This window comes from Herpailurus yagouaroundi, unplaced genomic scaffold (assembly GCF_014898765.1).
Source record: "Herpailurus yagouaroundi ecotype Mexico unplaced genomic scaffold, PumYag 191, whole genome shotgun sequence".
Taxonomy (NCBI): domain Eukaryota; kingdom Metazoa; phylum Chordata; class Mammalia; order Carnivora; family Felidae; genus Herpailurus; species Herpailurus yagouaroundi.
Window position 1 is genome coordinate 2,099,419 of NW_024412422.1, and position 13,300 is coordinate 2,112,718.

At 57.8% G+C, this 13,300-nt stretch overlaps 1 long non-coding RNA gene across 1 annotated transcript; it reads right to left on the minus strand.

Moving 5' to 3' along the window:
* Positions 1–373: 373 nt before the first annotated feature.
* LOC121010185 (uncharacterized) lies at positions 374–10,822 on the minus strand. Its single transcript, XR_005781036.1, has 3 exons — positions 9,872–10,822; positions 3,390–3,444; positions 374–2,234 (listed from the first exon to the last, which is right to left on the minus strand). It is a non-coding gene; the product is annotated as an uncharacterized LOC121010185 (long non-coding RNA).
* Between the last annotated feature and the right edge of the window lie 2,478 nt (positions 10,823–13,300).

Sequence of the window (13,300 nt, forward strand, 5' to 3'; positions counted from 1 at the left end):
GGCAGGCCAGGGCCAGAAGGGGCTCAGCGGAGGAGGTGGGCCGGGCCGGGAGGTGGTAACAGCACAGGGCCAGGAGTCTGGAGGTGGAGAAGCCAGCCCAACTCTGCAGCTCGGCTCCTCCGGGGAAGGTCTTCTCTCTCCCTGGGCCTCACTCTCCTCCTGGGCACCCAGAGGGGTTTGGCGTCTGAGATCTTTTTTTTTTGTAATTTTTTTTTTTTTTTAAATTTTTTTTTTTTTTGGGAGAGAGAGCGTGCGCGGGGGGGGGGGGGGGAGAAGCACAGAGAGAGAGAGAGAGACAGAGAATCTGAAACAGGCTCCAGGCTCCAAGCTATCAGCACAGAGCCCGACGCAGGGCTCAAACTCGCGAACCGCGAGATCATGACCTGAGCCGAAGTCGGACGCTTAACGGACTGAGCCACCCAGGCGCCCCGTTGTGCTAATTTCTGTGCAGCGTCATCGAGGTCTTGCCCCCCTCTGGGAGGGGCACTTCTATTTCCTCACTGGACAGAGGAGGAAGCTGCGCCCCAGCGAGACTCGTCCCAGGCACAGTGGGCGCAGCAGAACTCAAACTCAGATCCAGTTGACTCGAGAATCCGTTGTTTTAACTTCACTGCTGTAGTCACCTGCCTGGCTGGGCAGCCCCAGGCAGGGGCGGCTCTCCGGGCCTCGTTTCCCATCTGCGCAGCTTGGATGCGGCGAAGCAGCTTTGCAAGGCCTGGGGTTGCCACCCTAGCCAGCTGCCCTTGCCCGCTTGGTAACTGACCGTCCCACCTGCAGCACTGCTGGGGGCCGGGGAGGGGGGACGCAGAAGGGGTCATGGCACAGAGCGGGGTGGAACTTCTGGCTGGGTCCCCGGCCCCCGTGCAACCCCTGAGCGCGTTCCACGTCCCCTGGGCCAACACCCACCCACGAGCTCCAGGGACAGGGTGGCTGCCGAGGGGCCCATTCGACAACAATGACAACAATGACGATCAGAACAGCAAACAGCTTTTTCCTGGGTGCCTGCACTCTGCCACAAATCCTACGAGGTGGAGTCACGGGTGAGCTGGGAGGCTCACATTCTGGGTTCAAACCATTCTCGCCACCTCCCAGCTGAGGTGGCCGGCCTTGGCCGGGCCACCTTGCCTCTCTGCACCATTAAAGTGAAGATCCTGAGGGCATCCGGCTGTCTGGATTCTGGTGAGCTGATACCTACCGAACCAGGTAATGGGTACTCAGTCCAAAGAAGCCTCAGCCAATGGAATTTACCTGCTACTACCCCCATTTAACAGATGGGGTCACTGAGGATCGGTGGGGCAAAGTACTTGCCCTAAAGTACATATCGCTGAGCTGAGAACTGCACCCACGTGGTCTGATTCTGAATGCTCTCACCCCAGCCCCCGGATGCCTCCCCAGTGCCCACTGGGGAAGGCAGGAGAGGGACCTAAAGACCCACCAAACTGGGCAGCCCCGTTCGGCCACCGTGGCTATTTCCAGGGGCCCCCCAATCTCTCACTTCCCTCCTGCCCCCTGGACAGGGTACCCAGCAGTTTTTGGCGGGAGCCGAGGCACGGTGGAGCCCACCGTGGGGGTCTTCTGCCCGCGCTGCCCCCAGGCCGGGGAACCAGCCCCCACCACCTGCCAAAACCCGTTTTCAGGAGCCAGCCCTTCATCCCCCTCCTGCCCCCAGAATCACCTGATAAAAATGCCAACGGAGAAAAGGAGGTTTTTTTGGGTGACAATGAAACTGTCAATAAAATCTCAAACGCGGGGATAGGCAATGACTATTTCACTTACTCTGACAGTTGAGATTTTGCTGGGGAAGGAAAGTGACAGGCATCTGCTGACATCAACACCACTTCTTCCAGAGAACAACCCACGGGAAAGGCGGCCCTGGAGACCTGTGTGGCCCAGATGCCGGCTGGGCTGGGGCTGCTGCGTTGTCAGAGGAGTGGGGGTCAGCACGGAGGAGAGGCTGGACGCCTCGACTCCATCGGCTCATTGTTCGTCCCGTGACCTCCCGCTCTGAGTGCTGACACGCACCGGGCTCTGGGCGAGGGCTGGGAGCTGCAGACGTGAACCGGGAAAATGCCTGCCCTTCAGAGTGTTAGGCGTTCCGTTGTGTCCCTCACCAAAAGACGCGGCGAAGCCCTGACCCCTGGTACCTGTGAATGTGACCTTATTTGGTCACAGCAGATGTCATCGAGGTAAGATCAGGTCATCAGCGTGGGCCCTGATCCCGTGTGACTGGTGTCCTTATGAGAAGGGGAAAAGTCACGTGAGACGGAGACACGGGGAGAAGCCGCTGTGTGGCCACAGACGCAGAGAGTGGAGGGATGTAGCTGTGAGCCGGGGGATGCCCAGGATTGCCGGCCACTTCCAGAGCCGGAAGAGGCAAGGAAGGATTCCGCTCAGAGTCGTGGAAGGAGCGTGGCCCTGCTGACACCCTGCTTTCAGACTTCCAGCCTCCGGAACCGTGCGAGAAAGTATTTGTGTTGTTTCCAGCCTCCCAGTCTGTGGCACTTTGTTATGGCAGCCCTAGGGCACTAATAGAAAAGGCATAAAAGACACCCAGGCCCACTAGGGAGTCAGCAGAGGCAGGAGACTGGTAAAAAAAAAAAGGAGTGTATCTGCTCCCTGAACAGAGGAGACAAATCAGACCCCCAAATCAGAAGGTCCCTCCAGGCACCCTGCTTATCTTCCCATCGGTCACCACCTCTCCATCCGTCCCTAATGCCACTGCTACCTTCTAGACGCTGCCGTCCCTCACTTCCCACTGCCCTTCTCCATGCATTCATCATGCCACAGCTGGGGGACGTTCCAAAGCACAGCTGTGACCTGCCCTCGGGTGCCCGCTTCCCACCCTGGCCCCCCAGGGCTCTCAGGATAACCTTGCCTCATGTTGGCTCCGGGCACCATCTGAACACCAAACCACCTGGGGCTTCTCTGCACATGGTCCAGCACTGCTCGCCTCAGTGCCTTTGCTGCCTGGAACGCCCTCTTTCACCTCCCAACTCAGCCAAAATTCTGCCCAGGCATCTCCTCCTCCAGGAAGCCTCCCCTGATCCCATCCCCACACACCAGCTGGGATGTGTCCCACCCCTTCCTGGGCTCCCAGGGTAACTCAGAACCTGTTGATCTTTACGGTCATTGTCAGTTTGCTTATCTGGCTCTTCCCTGTGAGCCCTGGAGGGCAAGGATGGGTCTCGTTCACCCCTGGGACCCCGGTGCCAGGTGGTACGTCCCCTGGGTTCCGTGACCAAGAAGCATGCTCTGGGAAGCAATGTTGGCCCAGCCATTTAGACCCGGGCCAGACAGTCGCTTGCTGGTGAGATCCTGTGAGATTGCCCAGGGTAGAGGGAGAGAAAGTGGCTTTGGGGTCAAAGGGTCTGGGCTTCAGTCCCACCTACCAGCTGGCTGGCCTCGGGCACATCACCTCATCTCGCTGAGCCTCAGCATCTTTATCTGTGAAATGGGAACAGTAAGACCTATTAACTTGGGGTCTGATTACAGCGATCGTTAATGGTTCCTGTCATTATAATGACGATTAATTCATTGTAATTGTAAGATACCATATGGGCTTCCATTTCCCAAATCCGTGGGTTCCTCAAGGCCAACCTCCCCGACCAACTCCTCAGAAAAATGAACCATACATGCGCCCTTGTGAGAGGGTCCGCAGTTTCTATTTGTCATTTAATTCTTATAACTCTTTACATCTTAATACGTTACCCTTCCGACTGGATGACCTCTCTCTCACCAGCGAGGATCGGCCCTTGAAGGGCTCAACAGTGGCTGCGTGGTCAATTTGAAGCCCTTACTGCCCACTCAGGACCTAGTACAAATCCGAAACAATCTGGGCACCTGAGCTGAGGAGGAAACTGCAGGGTAGAGACTGCAAACGGGATTTGGAGTCGGGCAGACCTCTTTCCACCTGGTTCCTCCTGTAACAAGGCCGTGAGTCTGAGGACCAGCCGATTCCCCTCTCTGAGCCTCAGTCTTCCCTTCTGCCAGAGGAGCAGGTGTCTAACCTCAGTCTTGGGTTCCATCCAGCTCCCTTCCTTCCCGGTTGGGTGAGGTTGGGCATGCCCCACCACAACTCGGCCTCGGTTTCTGTTCTGGAGAATGGGGACAACGCCCGCCGCAGAGAACCGTGCTGAGAAGGAAGAGCGCTTGTGCATGTCAAGCCCGCCATGGGGAACGTGTATAGGGACCGATGGCTGTTACTTTATTGCACCACGTTTGATGAATGGCCAGACCTGCACCGCCCCACGGCCAGGGGCCCCCAAAGCCTGGTAAATGGAGCGAGGAAGGGGGCACAGACCGGTGCTGGGGGCGTTTCCTGTGCTGAGGGCGTTTCCTGTGCTGGGGGCCTTCCAGCCCAGCCCTTCAAAGGACTTTAGAAATGCTCTTTGTCTCCCCGGTGCCCTAGCTGCTGAGAGAGGGAGGGTTTGTGGAGGCCCCTCTTTCCCTTTGAGTGAAGAAAAGATAAGAAAGGAAGTGCCCCACCCCTTTCCAACCAAGACCCCAACCCCCACCCGTTCCCAAACCCAGCAAACCCCTTTGGAGGGCCGGGGCAGCCAAGTCCCCTAAGCCGAGCGGGGTAGCCTTCCCTACTGCAGGTGAGAGGGGCTGCTTTCTACTTTGCTCCTCCTCCTCATTCATTCATTCATTCATTCATTTGTTCGTTCACTCATTCACTCCGAAATCCTCAAGTTCTTAAGTGCCAGGTAGTGTGTTCGACTCGGGGGGGACAGCAGTGAGAGAGACAGCCGTGACACCTGCCCTCAGGGGGCTGGCAATTTACTGGGGTGACAGGTGATGTAACAACAGATGACTGCAGGGTTTGGAAATATGTCAAAGGGAGAGATGGGAAGGGGCGGGGCTGTTCCAGGAAGAGGAAACGGCAGATTTCTGCCATCACCGTTGTCACTGTCATCATCATCCTCATGGTCACCGTCCCTGCTGTCACCTGCCCGGCCCCCCCTATGTGGACTCATGTAGCCCCATGAATCTATTTCCTGTCTCCTGTACTGGAATGTGAGCTTCTCGACGGTAGGCACGGGGTCTGGTTGGCCCCCTCCTCGGTGACTCAGACCAACGCCTGGCACAGAGTTGTTACGCAGTCACGTTTGTTGAGCGAATACAGAGTGAATACGCAGGCACCGCGCTCAGTGCCCTACACCTGTTACCTGACTTAATCCCCACGTATCACCTTATGGGCTGATGGGCTGACGAAGAGGCTGAGGCTCAGAGAGGTGAAGGGGCTTGCCCAAGGCCACACAGCCAGCAAGTGACAGAGCTGGGATTTGGACCCAGTTCTATCTGGGCTCTTTCCCTCTACTGCTCAGGCCTGGAGTGGAGGGGTCTGGGGAGGGGGCGGGGCTGTGCAACAGACAGCAGGGCCCCTGGCACCCCCCAAAGGAAGCAGGTCTGAGAGGGACGGTACTGTGGGCTCCATAAATAACCCGGGTCCCTGGGCCCCGCCGGAGGTTTAGCGGCCCGAGAGTGTGTGTGTGTAATACAAACAGCTCTAATCCCCTGTCAGTTAAACTGGATATCAGAGGAGACAAGCTTCCGAGCGGGGAGGCCTAATTGAATGGAATTGAAAAGGCGGAATGGGCAGCCGGGCCACGGAGGCGGGATGCGGGGCGAGCAGGCACGCAGGGCGGCAGCTGGATGGGCCTCCCCTGCTCTGGTCCGGGCAGTGCTCCAGCCCCCCGCCGCAGGGAGAGGGGCTTGGGGGTGGTGGGGGGCATCACTATAGGGGGGGGGGGCACCCCAGCCAGGGCACTCCGCCCCCGCCGGCCTCCCCTTTATCTGCTGGCTCTGCCATTTTCTCTCCATTGCTGACCCTTTTTCTGTTCCCTCTGTTATCTCGAATAATGTCACTGCCTCTTTAGAATCTATTCATCAGAGCAGAAAGAAGCCAATGCTGACTCTGATAAAAAAAAAAAAAAAAAATACCATCTGTGCCTCCCGGGGAAGAGCTCTCAACCCAACCTCTGGCGCCCCTGCCCGCCCCCGCCACCCACCCGCCTGCCATTTCCTGGGGGTGCCGAGGGGTAATCAGATTCCGCCGGAGGCCGGGTATCCTCCCACAGGTGGTGCCCCCACTCCCAGCTCACTCTCCAAAGCTAGGGGGAGACGGTCTCTGAAAGAGGTCTCTACCCCGGGCAGTTTTCCATCCACAGAAGAGCTTGATTTGGCCATGTGAATTTTTTTTTTTTTTTTAGATTGGTTTCTCTTTATTGGCTGACGATATGTATTTTATCCAAAAATCCAGATTCTGAATTCTCTTTAAAAACGAGAGAGGAAGGTTGGAGGACAGTGGGTCCACCACCCACAGAGCAACAGATGATCGGAGCTTGGAGTCAAGGCGTGACGTCCTCCCTGCAGCCGGATCCTATCGCATCACCAGTCTGGTCTCTGACGGCTCGCCAGTATGGGGGCTCCGAGCGCAGAGGTTCTCCGATGTGGTGCCGAGGGGCAGGCGGAAAACCTCAGGGCACTTTTCAGGGGACTGGAAACATCTTCAGGGTGACAGCAGACCGAGGCCCAGAGAGGGCAAGCCACTTATCTAAGTCACACAGCATTTCAGAAATCTCCCGACTCGCGGACCGTGTGTTCCTCAACCACGTGAGGCAGATGGGGAGAGAGGGGGTCCTGACTCTGGCCCACCGTGCCTCCCTTCCCTGCTCCCTGTCAAAGCCACGAAGACTCCCGTATCTGTGCCCGCGCTGTTGGGCCTCCGGGGAGTAGGCTCTGGGCTCCAGCAGGAGCTCTAGCATGTCCTAGGACGACACGTCAGCAGCCCTGGCCACTGGAATGTCCCATCTCAGCCCAGCACCTTCAGACGGTCACGAGGCCTGGGTTCGGGTCCCGACTCTGCCACAAACGCACTGTGTCACCACGGGTCTCTGTTTCCGCATCTACACAGTGTGGGTCCTTGCAGCTCTATCAGGGAACGTTAGTATCAGGGCTCCTATGTTGCTAACAGAGGTCAGGTGCTCAGTCCGAGGAGAGTCTCTTCTTCCAGGGTCACGTCCCCAACTCCCAGACCCGTGGCCGTCAACCGGTCTAGGGGCCACAGTGTGCGAGACAGCTTAGCCAAACCTGCCTCCTCGCCCTGAGTCCCGCCCGTCTTCTCCCTCAGGAAGCAGGACGAGTCAGTAAAACCTAGCCTCACCTGGGGAGGAAAGTGGAGGCGGCCCGGGGCTTTGCAGCCAGACGCTGCTGGGGTCCCATCCCAGCTTGGCTGCCTCCGGGTGGGGTCACGTCACTTCTCTGAGCCTCAGTTTCCCCATCGCAGATAATAACGACGGCTCCCACTGACTGCACGCACCAGGCTCCGGGCTCTGTGTGATGTGCGTTGTTGCCTGGCATTTCCACTTGGCACGTAAGGAACCTGAGGCTCAGAGAGGGCGTGTGGCCAGCCCGAGTGGCTACAGGTGATCGGCCACGATCAAGGCCAGACCCGCCTGACCCCAGAGCCATAAAATAGTGATCACTGAGAAGAGGAGAGCCATACTCTTCTTCTTCTCAGTAGAAGAGTAAAAGGGGCATGAGGGCAAAGCTGCAGGCACAGGAGGGCACTATTATTTCTATGGATAGGGAAACTGAGGCCCAGAGAGGGCGAGACACCTGCCTAACCTCCCACAGCAAGCCGCCTTGGTTTTCTCCTCACAGCTGGGGTGTCAGAGGAAGGGCACTGTATTTGGAATCCAGAGGGACCCATCAAGGCATACCTTCCGCCTCTGCTGACTTCATGGCTCACAGCAGGGACCCCCTCACCCTGGGCCTCAGTCTCCTTAAAACGGGGCCCCCCACGCTTTCCTCAGAGGCTTTGAGGTATAGGTGGAGGGCAGTGGGATGAAGGCACACAGAGCCACAGGCCGGCATGTCCGGGAGGGCAGGGGTAGCCCCACCAGTCACTGTCTTCCCAGAGCTTCGCCCAGCTCCTGGCACGTACTAGCTGCACATTTAGTATTTGCTGAATGAATAGCATCCAGGGTCCCAGGGCCAGCGCCTGCCTGCAACCTTGGGCAGTCGTGGGGAGGAGGGCAGCTCCTTTGTCTCCAGGCAGGGAGGATGCCCGGGAGGCCCGAGGGGTCAGGTTCATCCCAGGTGCCCCCATCTGCATTCAGGTGATTCCTTCGCCTCAGCGAGTACATTATGCAAATGCCTCGAAATGGATGTTTTCCTTATCAGATTTAAAACACTGTATGAGAACAGACTCAGTTAATCTCCTGAGCCGGGGAGGGGGTTTGGCAGAGCAGCCTGTGATAGAGGCCCGATTCCCGTCTCTTCCCCTGTGTGTGTGGTTAGGCAGCTCCCCTCTCTGGTAGCCCACGAGGGTGGTGAGGATTGCGGCATTTGGGCCCCCCCCCATCTCTCCCCGTTGCCGGGAGGGGGTTGAGGGGCAGCCCAGGAGGACAGGAAGGGCCTTTCTCTGTCCCTCGGGCTGTGGCCCCCCCTCCCCGGTTTATAGGAAGAAGCACACCCCCGAGGGCCTCCCACGGGGCCATTTCCCTGCAGCCGCATTTGCAGCTTTACGGTGGGGAAAGAGAGTAAGACTGAACGGCTCGGGTTTGATTTACTAGCTTGAGCCGGCGTACTCGGGGCCCAGCGCCCCTGGCCCTCAGTCTGCTGTGCAGGATGGCCTCTGAGCCCCCACTGGCAGGTGCAGACCTCTCTCCCTTCAGTGAACAAAGACAGGCGGGGGCCAACCGTGCGGGGAGGGAGGTGGTGGCCAGCCTGATGGATGGCGTTCAAGGCTGGCCCCTGCCCCTCTTTGGTCCGAGGCCTTAGGCGAGTCACTGGACTTCTCTCTGGGGGAGTGTGTGTCTGCTTCTCTGTGAAACGGGAGAATTTCCTCAGGCCCGCAATCCAAGCGGCTCTAAAACCCAGAAGCTTGAATTCATCTGGAAGCACACCCAACATGGGCGATCTTTACCCTCTCCACGCCTTTACCTCCGGATTCCCCATCCACAGAACACAGGGTCTCTGTCCCTAAAACCGCAAATTCATCACATTTGGCCCCCCAGGGCTCAGATAAGGGACTGTGGTCCTCCTTCACCTGTGGGAATCAGTGATTGAGACGCCTGAGGGGTTTAGCATACAGCCTGGCATTTTGCATTTGAGGAAACTGAGGCCCCAAGGGAAGTAAGTCCCTGCCCCAGGCTGCAAAGTCGGCAGGTGAGACAGATCTCTGGACCCCAGGTAACGGTGCTCTTCCTGTGATGCCCCAGCGGGGAGGAGAAAACCGAAAGGTGGCCCACCCTGTGACCCTGGGCAGGTCTGTCGCCCTCTCTGGGTCTCAGTTTCCCATCAAGAGCAAGTGAGACACTGGACTGTGATTTCCGAGGGTCCCCCTGACCCTGACACTTTTGGATTCTAATTACAAACACCTGGCTGACGACGGAGACTAGTGCCTTTGCTTCAGAGAAGCCTCTTGAGAAGACACAGGGTGTGGTTCTTGATCAACCCAGGGCCCAGTTTTCAGGGGACGGTGGCTCTCCTGAGACGGGAGAATCCGTAGCGCTCTTCGGCAACACGGTCACTTTGCCTGTTGGCTGTGTTGGTCGGACCACAGGGGGTCCAAGCTGTGGGCAGCAAAGACGGCCGAGGGGGCAGTGGGGGTGAGCTGAGCCGGTGCCTCCAGGGCAGAAGTGACATCTCCGTTCTGACAACTAGGCAGGGAATTGACAGGGGGCTTTGGGAAGTCCCTGGTCATCTCCTGGAGAACAGTGCACAAGAGGGGCTCTGAACTCACAAACAACTGGCTTCAAATCCCGCTCTGTCCCTTGCTTGCTGTGTGACCCAGGGCAAGTCACTTCCCTTCCCTGGGCCTCCGTTTACTCATCAACAGAATGGGGACAAGGGCGATACCTACCTCACTGACCCAAGCGGGTTCACAGGGATAAGGCAAACAGCACCACGCACCACGCTGGGCGTATAGCAGGTGCTCAGGAAGGCCGGCTGTTAGCAATTCAGGAGCTGACGGAGCCACCGGGAGGGGCTGGACTCTGATGGACAATGCAGACGATGGGACGTTCTGCAGGATAGCCGGCCAGGCCTCGAGTAAACCGTGTTATGGAGAAAAAAAAAAAGGGGGGGGGGGGAGAATTTAGGGCCATAACAGCCAGATGTGTGGTCCCGGACAGGATCCTGGACATTTGGGGGACAATTAGGAGGAAATGTGACTGTGGCCTGGGAATTAGGGTACAAACATATTGTAGGCATGTTGCTTTACCCCTCTGGGCCTCCGTTTCCTCATCTAAGACAGTGACTGGGCCTGGCACACAGTAGGGTGCTAAGAGACAGTCAAGGGGCTGGACCCGACCAGCTTTCAGCAAGGGCTGGGGAAGGGGGTGCCTGCTCGGCACCTACCCCGAGCTAGGCGCCTTACCAAAAGCTCTTGCCAGGGAGCTGAAAGAAAAACGGAGCCCTGGAGAGGCAAAGGGGCTGGCCCAAGCACCCTGGGATGGCCAGCGGGGGCCCGACTGTGTGCCGACCCACAGCCAGCTCCCCTAACTCGACAGGCTTCTAGCCGTCCACCAGGAGAAAATCCTCCCCAACAGAGAGCACAGGCGCAGACCACAGCAGCTACTCTGTCTGCCGTGAGTCACAATATTTGCTGCCTGTCTCCCAACGTGAGACCTCTGCCAGACCCAGGGAATTGTGAACTTCAGGCCGTATGGGTGGGTGTTAACTCCACGGTAGGCTGCAGAGGCTGGGAGCAGCTCCAAATGCTGACTTGAGAAGCTGCTGGCAAAGAGGGAGCTGGTGTTTAGGTGACCACCTCTCCCGGGAGGGGGCCGGCAGGGGGCCGGCAGGGGGCCGGCAGGGGGCCGGCAGGGAGGCTGGAAAGCCAGTGGGCGTGGGCCGGGTTTCTCCAGTAGCGACCCCCGGGGTCTCAATCCAGGCGGTTTGGACACACTGGGCTGGGCCCTTCTACCGGACTCTGGGCACCATTCTGAAATGTCTGGGCTCTCTCTGAGAGACGCTCCATTTTTTGGCACAGGACAGTGGTAACAACGGGAATTCACAAGCACCTACTATGTGCCAGGCACGGTACCAAGGAAGTGACGTGCACTTTCTCACTCGGTCTTCGTGAGACTTCTCACGTGGGTATTACTATTATTTCCCCCTTTCAGATGCGGAGACTGTGGCCTCCAGAGGTGGCCTGGCTTGCCTGAGGCCACGCAGCCGATGGGCAGTAGAGGTGAACAGAAACCCAGGCAGAGCTGAGCTGTCCAGCACCAACATGGTGTGCTTAATCGACCTTTGGGGTCACTAGTTCAGTGTCCTCAGCCTTGGCCCCGCATTAGAAGAATCACCTGGGGGCTTTTGCAAAACACCCCAGACTGTGGAGATTAGTTAAATCAGAACACTGGGGAGGAGGTGGGCATGCCAGGGGTGGGGGTGGGGTGGAGAGGCTGAGGTGCAGCTGGGAGCGAGATCTACTTCTGCAGGTGAGGACGAGGGTGATGGGGTGATGCTCCCAGCGAGTGCAAACTGTCTACACACGTAATAGAAAAGACCGGTGGCCAGGAATGGGTGCCACTAGGCCCTTAGGGTGGCTTATGGTGGTGGCTGGGGTGAGGCTGTGCTGGCCAAGGCATGCAGGTGGCTGCTTCACGGAGTCATGAGCAACGGGCTGCCTTCTGCTCCAGGAGTGACACATTGTCCCCAGGGAGGGAGGAGGAGGGAGGGTCTCAAGGAAGCAGGTAGGTTCTGGGGGCCTCAGCTTCTGGACACCCACCATGGGCATCTCTGGGCGCCCCGGGGAGCTCCCAGGCTGGCCTCCTGCAGTGTGGAAATGCTGACAACCAGTATCCCCGAGAAAGCACCTTTCAGCCCTGGCTGCTTATTCAAATGGTGTGGGGAACTTTCGAAAACACGCAGGCCCTGGCTCTGCTCTGACCGAGTACATCAGAATCCAGAGGAAATAACGAGCCCAAGCATGGAAAGCAGCAAGAATTGCAACGAACCTGGGTCCACACAGTAGCACGCAGGGGCTGAAGGCAGGCACTACAGGCAGGTCGTCTGAGTGGGAAGCCTGCCTCTGATGCGTGCGGACTAGCTGTGTGGCCTTGGCTGAGTTACTCAACCTCTCTGAGCTTCAGTTTCCCGATCTGTCAGATGGGGCTGAGACCAGCAGTTATTCTCCAAGACTGGGGCAGATTAAAAGAGGTGATGTCCATAGTGTTTAGAACGGTGCCTGGCACATGGTCGGTGCTCAGGATTAGTATTACTGACTTATGCATTATTTGTGTTTTGAAGAGACACTGGTAACTCCGATCAGTGATGCCGAGGCAGGCATCCTTCATATTGCCCTCACGTCCCTGGCAGTGACCCCTGGCACAGCCCGAGAGGCCTGGCATGGTGGGGGGAGGGGGAAGGGCAGAGCTCAGACCTGCTCTACAGGCCAGCTCCCACTCACCCTCCCCGTGAACACCCTGGGAAAGGCACCCGCTGCCCCCTAGTGGCCAAGGGCAGAAGCGCAGGGCCATTTTGCCCAAGTCGTGACATCCCTGCCCAGCCCCCACCTTCTGTGTGCTCCCTGCAGGTCCCCGGCTGCTGGAGCTATACTTGGCAATGTGCTAGCTACAAGAGCTTTTCGATGGATTCTGCCATTTCAGAAGGATATCTGACTGGTAATATAAAGTTCAAATAGGGCCAGGCAGGTGCCAGGTACTAGGCTACAAACCCCTCGGGTCTTTTTTCCCCACCCAGTGAACTTTAGAAAAAAGGAAGATTCCAGGACTTACAGGTTGGTTTTTGTTTCCAGGGCTAACAAAAATCTGTGAATTTGTGACTGCTCATGACTCCAGGTGCTAGGAAGCTTAAAATCCCCCTTCTGGAAAAGCAGGTAGGTTGTTCTGAACGACCGGGGCCATCTAGGAAACCCCCACCCTGTCCCCGAGACACACAACCAAGTGACCCAAAGCCCTTCTTTCCTTCACCTTAAGAGCTCCACAGGGCAAGTGGCTGGAGAAGGGACAGGGACAGAGGAGGCAGGCATGGGCGGGCTGCAGACTGTACAAGACTGTATCCTCCTTCTTTCTGGACTCCGAGTAAAGCACTGGTTTACTCAAGAGCTTTTTATTTCCCCTCTGCCAGTCCTGTGATGGGAGGTCACAAGGTGAAGGCCACCACCTGGACACCCCCTTGGGAGCCCACAGTCTAGCTGGAGAGAAGAGCAGGCCACACAAAGTGCCGAGTGGTTCAAACAGACTGGAGGTGCGAGGGGAGGAAGGTGGGGGTGAGGGTCACCCTGCCAGGGGTCAGGGAAGGCTTCCCGGAGGAGGTGGGAGGA